The 16,400-nt window shown below is 47.6% G+C and overlaps 1 protein-coding gene and 1 long non-coding RNA gene across 2 annotated transcripts in view; one reads left to right on the forward strand and one right to left on the reverse strand.

Moving 5' to 3' along the window:
* The window catches only part of LOC119180346 (Chitinase 6), an 89,380-nt gene that overhangs the window by 36,241 nt on the left and 36,739 nt on the right, over positions 1-16,400 (reverse strand). The window lies entirely within an intron of this gene.
* The window catches only part of LOC142767386 (uncharacterized), a 108,397-nt gene continuing 93,266 nt past the window's right edge, over positions 1,270-16,400 (forward strand). The window contains exon 1 of the long non-coding RNA XR_012884847.1: positions 1,270-1,534. This is a non-coding gene — a long non-coding RNA (uncharacterized LOC142767386). The remainder of the gene's footprint in view (positions 1,535-16,400) is intronic.

Genomic DNA, 16,400 nt, shown 5'->3' on the forward strand with positions numbered 1-16,400 from the left:
CGAGATTTTCAGAAACGAAGCCACAAAATGGCCGGCCATTCCAGACATCCAGATGAACCCTAAAGACAACGGGTAATGCGTATTTACGACAGTAGCTGAGAATAGGACACCATCAGAACGCAGAAAAGTACACAGGAGCACTGCAGGTCAGCGCTTTCGTTCTTGTTCTTTACCCCGGCAAGACAGTATAATGCTGGGCTAGTTGGTATTTATGATCACTGCGTGTGCTTGGGTGATCTCCAGACTGCTCCTAATGAAGGCAGTTCTCTGCTATCTTTTGCTGTCTAATTAACGCTGCTGCCTTTAACCAGGCCATGCCGTTTTACGCTGTGCTAGTAAGTAATGTCTGAAAGTGTACAAAAGAATCCACCCCCCCCCCCTGGAAAACTAACAAAAACAAAGAAAAAACATTTTCGTGCCGGCATCTGAGGCACCACCGTTACCATCGACGGAAGGTGGGATGGGACAGGGGTTGGTTCCCTCTTCCCCCCACCTCGCCCGAAGTAAGCTATCGGACTAACCGTCAACATCGTGCACCACTCCAGCATCGCCCATTTCAAAGAAGCCATCGAACAAATCATCTGTTTGTGAACTGTCTACCCCCTCATGTAACCCCTTGACTGGGGCCCTTGAGGTATTATAAATAAATAAAAAAATAATAAATGTTTATTCATTCATTCATTGCTAGATGAAAACGCAGCACACCTCTGTTCTGTTAAGATGTGGTGCTTCTATTTATCCGATCGCTTCTAGTGATGAGCATGTGCCGTGGAGTATATTGCACTCGCACAAACAGAATAAAAAAAAAGCGTCACCAAGGACTTTTCAAACGTCACGCCATTGCAGGACACGTTTTAAAGGTTCGCTAGACGATCGATTGGTCTATACGTGGTGTAAAAATGTGTGAACACCGAAAGTAAAGCCGTCAGCAAGACTGCAAGCACGCTGACCCCTTGTTGCCATGGTTATTACCACGAGCAACGCTTTCAGCATAACGCAAGATAATCGGGGCCTTCGCAACATAAACCAATGGGACGAGTGAACAGAAACTACGGATCAGCATTTTTTTCATCGCTGTTAGGAGGCAGTCATTTTAAGTCGAATATTGAACAGTCGCCTTATAGGGTCGGATCAGAGAAAGCGAACCATCACCACGTTATCGGGCCAGTTATCATCGCCTGCCTTTTGCCACTGTCCGCTCACCATCAGTAGTGACGTCACCAAACACGCCGTAAATGTGCCAGCCACAAGTGACAATTGAATTCGAAATCGTGCCCAAACCATAGTGAGATAGTTCATGAACCTGGTCCACGAGCCAGGACTTGTGGGATTGTTTACGTCACTGCACATGGCGAGCGAAAACGCCGTCGTGATTGTTCGTTCCACCTGGTCCTCAGTATACCAGCAACAAGTTGAGGATAGTCGCCGTGTGTAGAAGCGATGGAAATTGTGATCTACGAGCGGATATACCGTAATCGTGGACTGGAATCTGAAGGTTCAGCTGAAGCGTCAAGCGTTACACATTTAGACACTGGTGAGTCACCTGTAATTCCAGTAATGGATATCTCCTTGTTCCTTTTTCTTTTTATGAAAGCGTTCAGAGTGTGTAGCCTGATTTCGCCAACTTGCTGAGTTTTCACCCGTGCACGGTACATATTCGACAAGTTTTTACTTATTCACGCACGCCTCAGAATGGCCATTTCGTGACAGTTCGTTACGCTTGCGTGCGAGTCTGTGTGTGCAGAGGACGGCAGAGGAGGAACATTGTTGCCACTGTCGCAGCTTGTGGATGAGTCAATCGGGAAGCGATCGGGCGCTCTCGTGCTGGCCCGCAGGTCGCGGTATTGAATTCCGGCTGTGGCGGCCTCATTTCGATACGTGTGAAATGCTAGAGGCCCGTGAAAGTAGATTTTAGTGCATGCTAAAGAACTCCGTATGGTCGAAATTTCTGGAGCCTGCCTCTACCGCGTCCCTCATAATCGCATTTTTTTTTTGTTCTGGGACGTGAAACCTCGACAGTTATTAATGAAAAACGATCAGGTATACGGCGGTGAGAAGCTGTTCTTTTTTTATTTTAAGCGTATCGGTGGAAGAAGATATTGTCGCGATACTCATTAGGCTAACCGACGACAGGAACACCGTTCACAAGGCCATGAGTCAGCCTGCTCGACTCAGCGGAACAGGGAAACGTCTTCCTCGGCATTAAAACGCGACTACCTTCCTTTACCTCACCTTGATATCCACGGCGTAGCTTCCAAAGTACGTCTGCATTTAACGGTCTAACTCTAACCTGTATTCCCACAGACAATGACAGCTATACGCCTATAGCCGAACCACCGTGGTCGCTTAGCGTCTAAGGTGTCTGTAATAGCGTTTCGCCACTTGAAGGTAACACCACAATGTCAATGACGTCGCATCCAGTGCATACTACTACTTCAAGAACGCATACCGTCCCTGACTGAGTGCCAACGGTTCGTCAGTGCGAAACTTCACCGCCACGCTGCCCTGCGGCAAGGCGAGAGCACCCTCCTCCCCCTCGAGTATGGGCCGTTTCGATCGGCTCGCTTTGCGCAAGGCGGTCGAACTGGTTGGTTGAGCGCCTGCGTGTTTAGTCGAGATGACAGCCGATTAGAAAGGCGGTGGCGGCCGCTAGGAGGTGATTAAAAGAAATCGCCCATAGCCTTCTGGTCGTAGGAATCGCCCTTGGCCAGCGGTGAAAGTATGCGTGTGCCCATCCCGGCCATGACGTGCCCGCACCTAGGATTAGACTCGACGATGATGCGGAGGCAACGGCCCGAGAAACCAGGCCGATGCTGATAAGAAACTGCCCCGTGTATAGACGGGCGCATTCAATGCGCTGTGCGGGTGTGGAAGATACGAGGACGTTTCCTCGTGACCACGGAGGCAACTTTGAGTAAAGCTGTCTGCATCGGTGTTGGCATTTTGCGCATGGTTTTTTTTTTTGCGCAACGTACTTTCCCTTACAAGCTGGCTGACAGGACTGCGACCGGACAGTTCCCCATAGCGCCATCAGGCGGCGCCGGTGCATGGGCTGTCATTCTGTAAACGTTCTGTAAATGTTCTGTAGAGGGCTCCATGGTTACTCGAAGCTTACGGCACCGAATTTTTCAAAGCATTGGTGTTTAGGAACAGTGAAGGCAAAATAGACTTTAAACGGGTAGAAATGACCAAGAGGAGGCTAATTTATTGGTGGCTACGATCGAGGCGCGAGTGAAATTCAATCCTTAAACACGCAGTGATGGTACCTAACTTTATGGCTAGGTGGCGTGAGCCACCGCCCGATCTAAACGGAACAGCCGGATACATCCATGCATCCATCCATCCGTGGTGGCCTGGCATGTTTACAGGACACGTTGCAGCAAGCAAGTTGTTTTGGCCGTAGCTTCGCATACATATTTCCCTCGAGTATATACACTCGAGGGAAATCTGGTCTTAGTGTCCATGGGAGCTGGAACGCATTATGCTTCAGCTAGCATGAGAATGAAATGCAGTACTGGGATATATCTAAACTCTGTTCTGTCTCAGCTGCGTGTGGTTCGCCATCGCTTTGTCGCCAGACGAAGTTCAGCAAACGTTCAGCAGTTCCATTCCACCAGATTAACCTTTCTAAGCTTGCTTATTAAAGTCTGCTGCCGAAGTTCACAATGATACTTTTTTGAATCGTAAACTTGGGCCAAAGTTTAACAATAAACACCACCACAAGTTTTTTCGAAGCCGCAAAGGCAAATCCGTGTACTACACACAATTTGAATAGTAGCTCAACGATCGCAGTGCCAGATATTCCCCTAGTAAATATTTTAAAAGAAACCCTATGGCCTCTTGGACTCAACTAAACGAAGCTTTGCCACCCTTTATGGGGAACTCTTCGCATGCCTACGCTGTCCGGTATTTGGCTGTCCCAAATGCGTAGCTTAATACTGGATAGCCACCCCTTCAAGTGGCGCCAGCTATTGGGGTGACAAATAAGTACTGACAAACACGCAATCCGTGTCCTGAGAGATTCAAGAAGCGCCCATAGCCACTCGCTAAGCCCACATGATCCATTATTTGAGCATGGTTCTCCAGGACGTTGCCGAATCGACACGATTGATTCATTGATATGGGGGTGGTGGGGGGGGCGGGGTTGAACTCCGCTTTTTAAGCGGTGTTGTGGCCTTCTATTTCTTAAATCTAGGTGCTCTTGCGCACAGGTGTCTTGCATCTGCGCTTCGACTGTGCAAGGTGCCCGGACGCATAGAAGTCAGACGGACATCGTGAGTTGCTAAGGAGCTTCGCTCCTAAAATGCCTTCGCGGGTTGGCAGTGAATCCTCGACGCCCGAGCTGAACGATCTGACGGTCGGATATGGTTGGAGCACTCAATCAGCTCTCGGCGTTAGCAGCTCTCTGAGAACGAAGACATACGTTATTTTCACTAGCCAAACACTTCTCGCGTGACTAACTGCCTTAACCAGCCCGATTCTCGGGTTACAGGAGAACGCGTTGCTGGTTAACTTGGCGTTTACTATTTGAAGTTGTGTAGCGCTGAAGCAAGTTTCTTTCTGAATCTAAGGAAGGAAGGAAGGAAAATAGAGGGAAAAGAAAGGCAGGGAGGTTAGCCAGCCTATAGGCAGCTGGTTTGCTACCCTTTGCATGGGAGAGGGATGGGTGTGATGAAAGATAGAGAGCAGAGGGGGAAGAGAGAAACAGCACATTCGGCAGCACACGCGCGCACATTTTTTAATCTAAACATTCCACAGAAGCGCTTGTCCTCTCTGCCTTTCTGTTTATTCGCGCGCTTGAACTGACAGTTATACCTTGCATATCCAACTAGCCAAACTTTCGATTCTGTTGGAAAACCGCATAGAACGCGTACATGTCTCACATATGGTTTATTGGCATAAAAGGCCACAATGCCGTGAGGAAACCAAAATTTTCGCACCCGCAAATAAAAGCTTGCAATAGACCAAAAAGGTAAAAAAGGGAAAGCAAGGAGCTCTTAACCAGAACAACGCGGGAGGCCACGGTTTATGACCCAATGTACACTGCCCCGCAATAGGTCTGCATTCAATTATAATCCCTTTGATTCTTTAACTGATAACCATCTAGTTGCTATTGTCGTTTCACACGGGACGGCTTTAAGCTCTCCCATAGTTGAGTACCTTTTACTCTAAATCGTCACCCACTTATTCTAACCCCCCCCCCCCCCCCCCTAGACGTGACCTCGTGGACTGTGAGGACAAGGGGACGGCGTAGTGCTCTCCCATAGTAGAGTACCAAGTACTCTAAATCGTTTACAACTTTTTCTAAACACTCTATGAAGCGTCCGCTTCATGATTCATCTCCATGGCGGATATGACTCTGACAGGGCCTCATGAGGTGTGATTTCTGCGGGACGGCTTGAAGCTCTCCCATAGTGGAGTAATTCGTACTCTAAATCGTTACCCAATCTCTCTTACCCCCCCCCCCCCCCCCAAACAAAAGAAGCGCACTGTGATAATGAGGCTGTGAACATGATACGAACCGACAAAAAAAAAATCGGTAGAACCTGTTCACACGTCGATATCGAAAGTGCCATAATTTCTGACGTACTGGTGGAGCTGTAGCATATCCCAACCGCGACGTAGGCAGTGGTGTAAGGTCTCGCGGTCACCCTCCTTTACCAGCAACACGTTTTTCTCTCTTCGTTTCCGGGCTCGTGTCATGAACGGCGCGACGTAATCGCGTTTGTGTGTACTACAGCTCCGCCGCGGTGGTCTACTGGCTAAGGTACTCGGCTGCTGACCCGCAGGTCGCAGGATCGAATCCCGGCTGCAGCGGCTGCATTTCCGATGGAGGCGGAAATGTTGTAAGCCCGTGTGCTCAGATTTTGGTGCACGTTAAAGAACCCCAGGTGGTCAAAATTTCCGGAGCCCTCCACTACGGCGTCTCTTGTAATCATATGGTGGTTTTGGGACGTTAAACCCCACATATCAATCAATCAAGTAAACGGACATCGTGAACTGCTAAGGAGCTTCGCTCCTAAAATAAGCACCTTCGCGGGTTGGCAGTGAACCCTCAACGCCAGAGCTGGACGGTCTGACGGTCGGATATGGTTGGAGCACTCCACTAGCTCTCGGCGTTAACAGCTCTTCGAGAACGAAGACATTCGGTATACTTTTTTCTAGCCATACACTTGTCGCAAGACAAGCTGTCTTAACCCCAGTCCGATTCTCGGGTACAGAAGAACGCGTTGCTGGGTAGCTTACCCTCGAGGTTGACGGTGGGCCATCAGTTGCGGATAACTAGCACGACGTCGAAAGACTGTGATTGCAATGCATATACGACGATGTTAGCATCCTCTTTCAATAGGACCTGGTGTTTAACGTCCCGAAACCACCGTTTGATTAAGAGAGATGCCCTAAGGGGAGGTGACTACGGACATTTTGTCCACCTGGGGTTCTTTAACGTGCACCCAAATATGAGCACATAGGTCTACAGCAGAATCGACAGGTATACTTCGCTGTCGAAGCTTAGACACTTGAATCTAAAGCAAACGAAGCTATCTATGCTGAGTTAACCAGCTACAGAAGCGCAAGACGGCCACTTGATAGATGTCAGGCTGGCAACCGCTTTCGGAGATGCCGCCATGTTTTTAGGGCTCACGCATGCGAAGTTCACACGGTGTATTTGTCTAGACACAAAACGTTTTGCGTACAGTGGAATAAAGGATTGAAAACGAAATATATAGAGCCAGGACTCGGCTCCTCCTTAGCCACACCAGCCCCCATTGTACACACAACTATGGCGCAGAAAAGAAATCTAGAATAACAGGAGTGATATCTTAACTGGCGGGGTATATTGTCACAAACATATCTGTATACACTGGTAAGCTCTGAAGAGAAAGCTGCGGTTTCACGTTACGCTACACTACTACGTTTCAAAGAGAATGCTGACCCCCCCTCCCCCCAACCCACGGCGATCTAGTGATTACGGTGCTGGATTGCTAACCCAAAGACGGCAGGACGGAATCCCAGCAGCAGCATTTTCGACTGAGGCGAAAATGTTTGATGCCCGTGTACTTCGATTTAGGTGCACCTTAAAGAACCCCAGGTGGTCGAAATTTCCGGAGTCCCCTCACCAACGGCATCTGGTCGTTTCGAGACTTTAAACACCAGATGCTATTGAAAGAGGATGCTAACATTGTAATATATCCATTGCAATCGCAGCCTTTCAACGTCGTGCTCGTTATCCAAATTATGGCCCACAGCCAACTTTGCGGGTTAACTGCTATATCGCAGCGCTGATGCACATTAGCGCAAAACGAAACTTGCTTCAGCGCTACGCAACTTTCAAGTATTAGGTACCAAGCTACCCAGCAACGCGTTCTTCTGTACCCGAAAATAGGGCTGGCGTTAAGACAGTTTGTCATTCGAGCAGTGTATGGCTAGAGAAAGTATACCGAATGTCTTCGTTCTCGAAGTGCTCTTAACGCCGAGAGTTGATAGAGCTCTCCAACCCATATCCGACCGCCAAACCTTTTAGCTCGGCCTTTGAGGGTGCTCTGCCAACCCGCGAAGGTATTCATTTTGTATATATAGAGCGAAGCTCCTTAGTACTTAACGATGTCCGTCTGGCTTCAGTGCGTCTGGGCACCGTTCACAATCAAAGTGCAGCTGCAAAACACCTCTGTGGAAAACCGCATAAAACGCGTAAATATCGCATATGTGGTTTGTTGATATAAAAAGCCACAGAGCTGAGAAAAAAACAAAGTTTTTGCACACGTGAATTAAACCTTGCAACGTACCAGAAAGGCAAAAAAAGAGCAAAGTATGAAGCTCTTCACCAGAACAACGTGGGAGGCCATGGTTTATGACCCAATGTACACTGTTCGTGATGGGTCAACGTATACTTTAGAGTCCCTTTGCCGCCTTCAACTCGTGGATCGGTTTATACACGAAACCGTCAGCTCAAATAATATAACGCTGCTAATCAAGTGGCGCACGGGACGGCTCCGTGCTCTCCCATAGTAGAGTACTTTGCGCTCTAAATCGTTACCCCCTTCTTCTAATCCCCCCCCCCCCCCCCGGAGCGTAAGGCCTAGGGGACGGCTTCATGCTCTCCCATAGTAGAGTACCAAGTACTCTGAATCGTAAACAATTTTACTTCTAAGCACTGTGTGAAGCGTCTGCTATATGGTTCGTCGTCATGGCAGAAATGGCTCTGACAGAGCCTCATGAAGTGTGAGGTCAACGGGGTGGCTTTAAGCTCTCCAATAGTAGAGTAACTTGTGCACAAAACGTTACCCACTCTGTTTTAACCCCCCCCCCCCCCCCAAAAAAAAAGCATGATACGAACCGACAAAGAAATGAAATATAGGTAGAACCCGTTCACACGTCGATATCGAAAGCGACATAATTTCTCACGTAGCGGCGGAGGTGTAGCATATCCCAACCGCGACGTAGGCAGTGGTGTAAGGTCCCGCGGTCACCCACCTTTACCAGCATCAAGTTTTTCTCTCTTCGTTGCTCGGCTCGTGTCGTGAACGGCGCGACGTATACAGTCGCGTTTGGGTGTACTACTGCCCCGCCGCGGTGGTCTACTGGCTAAGGTACTTGGCTGCTGACCCGCAGGTCGCGGGATCGATTCCCGGCTGCGGCGGCTGCATTTCCGATGGAATCGGAAATGTTGTAGGCCTGTGTGCTCAGATTTGGGTGCACGTTAAAGAGTCCCAGGTGGTCGAAATTTCCGGAGCCCACCACTCCGGCGTCTCTCGTAATCATATGGTGGTTTTGGGACGTTAAACCCCCCATATCATTCAATCAAGTCAAACGGGCAACGTGAGCTGCTGAAGAGCTTCGCTCCTAAAACAAGTACCTTCGCGGGTTGGCAGTGAACCCTCAACGCCCGAGCTGAACGGTCTGACGGTCGGATATGGTTGGAGCACTCAACTAGCTCTCGGCGTTAACAGCTCTTCGAGAACGAAGACATTCGGTATACTTTTTCCAGCCATACACTTGTCGCATGACAAGCTGTCTTAACCCCTGTCCGATTCTCGGGTACAGAAGAACGCGTTGCTGGGTAGCTTACCCTCGAGGTTGACTGTGGGCCACCATTTGCGGATAACTAGCACGACGTCGAAAGACTGTGATTGCAATGCATATACGACGATTTTAGCATCCTCTTTCAATAGGAGCTGGTGTTTAACGTCCCGAAACCACCATGTGATTATGAGAGAAGCCCTAAGGGGAGGTGACTACGGAAATTTTGACCACCTGGGGTTCTTTAGCACCCGAATCTGAGCACATAAGTCTACAGTAGAATCGACACGAATACTTCGCTGTCGAAGCTTAGACACTTGAATATAAAGCAAACGAAGCTATCTTTGCGGAGTTAACCAGCTACAAAAGCGCACGACGGCCACTTGATAGATGTCAGGCTGGCAACCGCTTTCGTCGATGCCGCCATGTTTTTAGGGCTCGCGTATGCGAAGTTCACACGGTATATTCGTCCCGAAGCAATACGTTTTGCGTACAGCGGAATACAGAATTAAAAATGAACTGTATAGAGCCAAGACTCGGCTCCCTCTTACCCACACCAGCCGCCATTTTGCACACAGCTATGGTAGAGAAAAGAAATCTAGACTAAAAAGAGTGATATCTTAACTGGCAGGGTATATTGTCACAAACATATCTGTATACACTGGTAAGCTCTGAAGAGAAAGCTGCGGTGTCACGTTACGCTACACTACTACGTGTCGAAAAGAATGCTGACGCCCCCCTTCCCCCCTAACCCACCACGGCGATCTAGTGATTACGACGCTCGATTGCTAACCCAAAGACGGCAGGGCGGAATCCCTGTGGCAGCATTTTCGATTGAGGCGAAAATGTTTGAGGCCCGTGTACTTCGATTTAGGTGCACCTTAAAGAACCTCAGGTGGTCGAAATTTCCGGAGCCACCTCCCCTACTGCGTCTCTCATTATAATGTGGTGGTTTCGAGACGTTAAACACCAGGTGCTATTGAAAGAGGATGCTAACCTTGTAATATATCCATTGCAACCGCAGCCTTTCAACGTCGTTCTCGTTATCCAAATTATGGCCCACAGCCAACTTTGCGGTTTAACTGCTATATCGCAGCACTGATGCATATTAGCGCAAAAAGAAACTTGCTTCAGCGCTACGCAACTTTCAAGTAGTAGGTACCAAGCTACCCAGCAACGCGTTCTTCTGTACCCGAAAATAGAGCTGGGGTTAAGACAGTTTGTCATTCGAGCAGTGTATGGCTAGAAAAAGTATACCGAATGTCTTTGTTCTCGAAGTGCTCTTAACGCCGTGAGTTGATACAGCGCTCCAACCCATATCCGACCACCAAACCTTTTAGCTCGGCCTTAGAGGGTTCTCTGCCAACCCGCGAGTGAGTGAGTAAAAACTTTATTGAACATGTCCGGCGTCTTTGAGCGGGGTGGGGCTACAAGCACCCCGGCCTAGGTGACGGCCTCGAGTCCTCGGACCCGGGCGGCATCCTGGGCATGCCGGACGGCCCACAGTTGATCAACAAGGTCGTGGCTGAGCAGAGTCGAAGGTATTCATTTTATATAGAGAGCGAAGCTCCTTAGTATTAAACTATGTCCGTCCGGCTTCAGTGCGTCCGGGCACCGTGCACAATCAAAGTGCAGCTGCAAAACACCTCTGTGTAAAACCGCATAAGACGCGTAAATATCGCATATGTGGTTTTTTGACATAAAAAGCCACAACGCTGAGAAAAAAACACAGTTTTTGCACCCGTAAATCGAAGCTTGCAACGTACCAGAAAGGTAAAAAAGAGCAAAGTATGAAGCTCTTCACCAGAACAACGTGAGAGGCCACGGTTTGTGACGCAATGTACACTGTTCGCAATGGTTCAGCATATACTTCAGAGTCCATTTGCAGCCTTGACGTTGTTTGATCGTTGTACAGCGCTAATTCGCTACTTGTTCCAACCGCGTGTTGAGAAGACCTACCACCGTGCATGATTAAGCCTGCTGGAGCACCACGCGTTGTACAGTAAATAAAGGGGTACGTTCCCCCACATACATTGTACCTCGGTAGTCGTGCTTTCCTGATTGTTCATGCACCCTTTGAAGTCGTGAAGCTCGATGTTTTTGTCTTGTACTTTATCCTTGGTTGGACGTCAATAAACTTCTCCTTGCTGTTTGATCGTCGTTCGTTTGAGATGCAACGATTCGGGACGGCTCTATGCTTTCCCATAGTAAGGTACGAAGTACTCTGAATTGTGAACAAAATTTTCTAAACCAAATGTGCGGTGGCCTCGTGGAGTTGTGGGGCCTAGGGGACGGCTTTATGCTCTCCCATAGTAGAGTACCAAGTACTCTGAATCGTTAACAATTTTACTCCTAAACACTCTGTGAAGCGTCCGCTTTGTGGTTCGTCGCCACGGCAGAAATGGCTCCGACAGGGCCTCATGAAGTGTGAGGTCTACGGGGTGGCTTAAGTTCTCCCATAGTGGAGTAACTAGTGCACAAAACGTTACCCACTCTGTTTTAACCCCCCCCCCCACCCCCCCCTTCAAAAAAAAAGCATGATACGAACCAACAAAAAAATGAAATATAGGTAGAACCTGTTTACACGTCGATATCGAAAGCGACATAATTTCTCAAGTAGCGGCGGAGCTGTATAGCATATCCCAACCGCGACGTAGGCAGTGGTGTAAGGTCCCGCGGTCACCCACCTTTATGGTGCATTCAGACGACGGATCAAATCCCGATGTGGCGGAACGGACGGCGCGTCACGTGACCTCACATCAGCGATTTCCCTCGTCCGCGACTCGTCCACGCTGCTCGCGGACGGATGAACCCAACCTGTTTCTCACATCGGGATTCTCGAGGGGGAGAGCCGGTACTTCAGCGGAATAGCTTGGGGTCGGTGGCAACCAAGGAGCCTCCTTGGTGGCAACCAGTACACTTTTCGTCTGCTCGCGGCATGTCCTCCATGGCTCGCGGACAGCTGCATGACTGGTTGGCATCATCTACGCTTGAGCATTGTTTACTTAGTTTCCGGAGACTTTGTTCTCAGGTGAATAAATATGCAGAAATCACTTTTGGTGGTTCGGGAAATGTCGCCGCCGTCGCTCAACACGCGAGATTAATCTTAGCCGTCATGGTGGTGAAATATTCTAACTTTTGCAACCGGCGACGTGCCGCTTCTAAAAAAAGGCGGGAGACACGTTTAGAAGTTCTACAAGTGGGGAGTAATGTAGTTGAAAGAATATCCTGCTAGCTAATCCCTTTTCTCCTAACACTACTCGTTCATTTATCACAACACGACAGACATCGCAGCCAAGCTACAGTGTACTAGAAGTACACTGTAGCCAAGCTTCGCTTCTTGCGGGCATCCATGTTGAATACTCTCAAACCGGTCTGCTGCCAGCGGGCGCAGGTGAGCGCCGAATATGTTGTCGAGGGTAATCCGGCTGTTTTCCCCGAGGACACCGTCCGTCGTGTGGATGCGCCTGCAGGCGGACCATCCGCGGATTAGCTGTCCGCGTCCACGACAAATCCGGATTCGGTCCGTCGTCTGAATGCACCATTAACAGCATCAAGTTTTTCTCTCTTCGTTGCTCGGCTCGTGCGTTTTAACGGCGCGACGTATACAGTCGCGTTCAGGTGTACTACTGCCCCGCCGCGGTGGTCTACTGATTGGCATGATGATATTGGCATGATGATATTGGCATGATGATATTGGCATGATGATATTGGCATGATGATATTGGCAAGATGATATTGGCAAGATGATACTGGCATGATGATATTTTCATCATATATTCTCCGTATAGAAGCACCGCCATCCAGCGGACATTCCAAGGACTAAATGAGAGGTGGCACACGCACACTTTCTTACGGCTTGCGCTTCGGGTCTACTTCCCACATTTAACCACCTCGAGTTCATAGTATATACTAGTTCATTGTATTCATGACACTACGGCTCAACGCTCGCTAAAGCTTTCTAAAACTAAGGAGGTTACACCCAGCGAGTATAACGCAGCAACACTTTTTTGTCAGGTAGTGCTCAATGTACATGCCAACGGCTGCTAATAGGGAATGAGAGACATGAGCATTCAGCTTTTAGTTAATGCGCACGCCACGAACTTTTTATTGTTCAAGAAAGCATAGGAGAAATTTTCCACCAGCACCACCTTGCAGGTCAAAATGTTACTCTTGTTACACACTACGACTACGACAACGGGGGACGAACGGGTGCCTCTTTAAGGAGCTTCGCCCAGAAAAGTATACCGAATGTCTTCGTTCTCGAAGTGCTGTTTACGCCGAGAGTTGATACAGCGCTCCAACCCATATTCGAACGCCGAACCTTTCCGCTTGGCCTTTGAGGGTTCCCTGCCAACCCGCGAAGGTATTTATTTCACAGGAGCGAAACTCCTTAGTACTTAACGATGTCCGCCCGGCTTCAGTGCTTCCGGGCACCGTGCACAATCAAAGTGCAGATGCAAAATACCTCTATGCAAAACCACATAGAGCGCGTACATGTGGTATATATGATTTGCTGACATAAAAGGCCACAACGCTGTAAAAAAAAACTAAAGTTTTCGCACCCGTAAATTAAAGCTTGCAACAAACCAAAAAGGTAAAGAAGAGCAAAGTAAGAAGCTCTTAACAAGAAAAACGAGGGAGGCCATAGTTCATGATCAGATTTACACTGCTTCACTAAGGGTCAACATTAATTTCAATGACGTAAAACGACTTCAACTGTGCACTCGCATCCCTATTCTTGGCGGGCTTAGTCGCCGACTTTTATTCTTTTAGCGGGACGGCTCAGTGCTCTCCCATAGTTGAGTATGAAATGCTCGAAATCGTTAAACATTTTTTCTAAACACGCATCGGTTGTACGAGCTCGAGTGTTATAGGAAATAAGCATGTTTCGTCAGGTAGTATGTGTTGAATTGTAATTAGATCTACTTTTGTATGCGCATTGTTATTGACCAGTAGTGATGTAATTGTCTCTTGTTTGAAGTAAATAAAGCTTTTCTCAATCGGTTAAAAGAACCGGACAGGATTTCATCAAAGGGACGGCTTAGTGCTCTCCCATAGTGCTCTCCAACTTAGTGCTCTCCAACTTAGTGCTCTCCCATAGTGCTCTCCTTAGTGCTCTCCAACTTTATACTGTACAAACTTTACGGAGCGTCCGATTCATGGTTTGTTGTCATGGCGGCAATGGCTCCGACAAGGCCTCATGAAGTGTGAGTTCTACGGGACGGCTTTAAGGCTCTCCCATAGTGGAGTAACTAGCGCTCTAAATCATTGCTCACTTTATTTTAAAACAAAAAAAGCGTGCTGTGATAACGAAGCTCAGCACATGATACGAACCAACGAAAAAAAATGGCCCCGTATCTGCATGTAATCTACAAATGTCGTCGAAAGACGATAGTTTTGCGTGTGGAGAAAGTGAGCAAAACATTTCTTTGATGTTCTGCGCAAGCAAAACGGTGAATGGTATTCTGCATTTTTAGAAAAAAAGGTTGTAGTACTTGCTAACTTTTGGGGTAGTAATGGTTTGTCACATATGCTACAACCCTGGTAGTAAGCGCAGTTAGTAATGGTGAGGGTGGTAACAGTTACTACCCATGCTGTTACTACCAGCATTTAGTAACTGTTACTACCCTTGCCGTTATTACCCATGGGTATAGTAACTTTCAAAGGTTCTAAGAAAAAAAAGTAGTGACCGATGCTACCTACATTGTTTATTCATTTTGGCATATTATTTCTCCACCGCTAATGTTTGTTCGCCAATCACTGTCTCATTACTAGACAGCTCCGGGTAATGAAGCGTGGTGTGCCATGAATGCGCAGATTACATAGACCTAAGAAGTTACGCTTTTTTGGGTTTAGAGAATTTTTTTCTTTATTTAACCTTAGAAGTTACGCATACAAGTAGCAGGAGTACGCATGGGGTATATATAGCCCCTACTTTGCAGGGGCATGTCTCGTACAAGGGAGCACTTGTGTTTCAGGATGAATTAGAACAAATGTGAACATATAACACTATAATACTGCATGGTTACGTGTGTTTTGGGACGTAGCACAAGAGTTTTAATCAGTCTTATAAAAATTATGTCATATTTATTTTTATAGAAGGGTCACAAAAAGGCATTATGGACAGTGACCGAAACAAGCTTATGAACTCATTCTCAGTGCATTTCAATGATTCACGCGGCTAATGTATCATCATTTGACAGGTAATATTCGTTTTGGGGGTTTGACGAGCCAAAGTAATGATGATGTTTAGAGACATGCCGCAGTGGATTGTGACTGTATTCGAGGCTAATTGTGACCGTCTGGTTATCTTGATCCGCCGGTCTCGTTAATATGTGCTGTATTTGACTAAGTTTGTTGTAATTGTGTATTACAATGCGTGTAGCCCTTGCTTATAGTTCGTTAACTTGTACTTCTTCGTTTCGACAATATCAGAATGAAGTCCACATATGTCAGTTGCGTAATTTAAAACAAAATGCATTTTCTCGATCAAAGGATATCTTCCGCGTCACTTTTTCGTTTAATGATAATACGTCGAGACAATTCTTCTCATAAATTATCGAAATCACACGCTATCTTAGAATAAATAGTGAACAGCCGGGTCGCAAAAAAGTAGTAATGGGGCAAGAAAGGTAGTAACGGCTGCAGTTACTACCTCTTTCCTTCCAGTCACTAGCTGTTTACTAGCGTAGGTAGTAAACAAGTCGCATAAAGCTAGTAACGGTAGCAGCTAGTAATTGTTTACTAACGTAGGTAGTAAACAGGTAGCAAAGGGGTAGTAACAGTCCAAAAAAGGTAGTAACCGCTGCAGTTATCACCTATTCGCTTGCAGTTGCGACCATCTTACTAACTTTTCTTTAAGCGTGTGGAGGCGCTGCTATAGAGTGCCTCGAGCGTGCAGCGGAGGCGAACAAACGCATCAAGTCACGTCACACGTGAGACATGAGCGCCATCTGGCAGTTTTCTTAGAAAACAAAGCGCGTGGCTCTGAGACTGGTGTGCGCACTCGTCTCAGAGGTGATAAGGTGTAGAACGCAATGCGACGGGCAGGTGCCACCACCATCTCGTCTTAGCAAAGTGTTGGAAACACTCGTCTTTTCGTGCAAGTGTTACATGGTCAGTGCAGCGTGATAAGTGCTACGGTCCTTAAGATTACTTATGCATGCCTTTTCTAGTAAAAGATGCAGATGCAGAATATACATACGTGTTGTTAAGGTGCCCCAGATATGTGCAATTATTGAGTTCTAATTTACAATTGCACAAGTATGAACGCTGAATCTTGAGCAACATCGGTGGGCGCTGCAGATGGGGTCGGCCGTTTCAAGTACCCGATGCCGGTAAGGGCGGACAAGTAGACAAATGTACAGAAAGACCAAAAT

This window comes from Rhipicephalus microplus, chromosome 7, assembly GCF_043290135.1.
Source record: "Rhipicephalus microplus isolate Deutch F79 chromosome 7, USDA_Rmic, whole genome shotgun sequence".
In the NCBI taxonomy this organism is placed as follows: domain Eukaryota; kingdom Metazoa; phylum Arthropoda; class Arachnida; order Ixodida; family Ixodidae; genus Rhipicephalus; species Rhipicephalus microplus.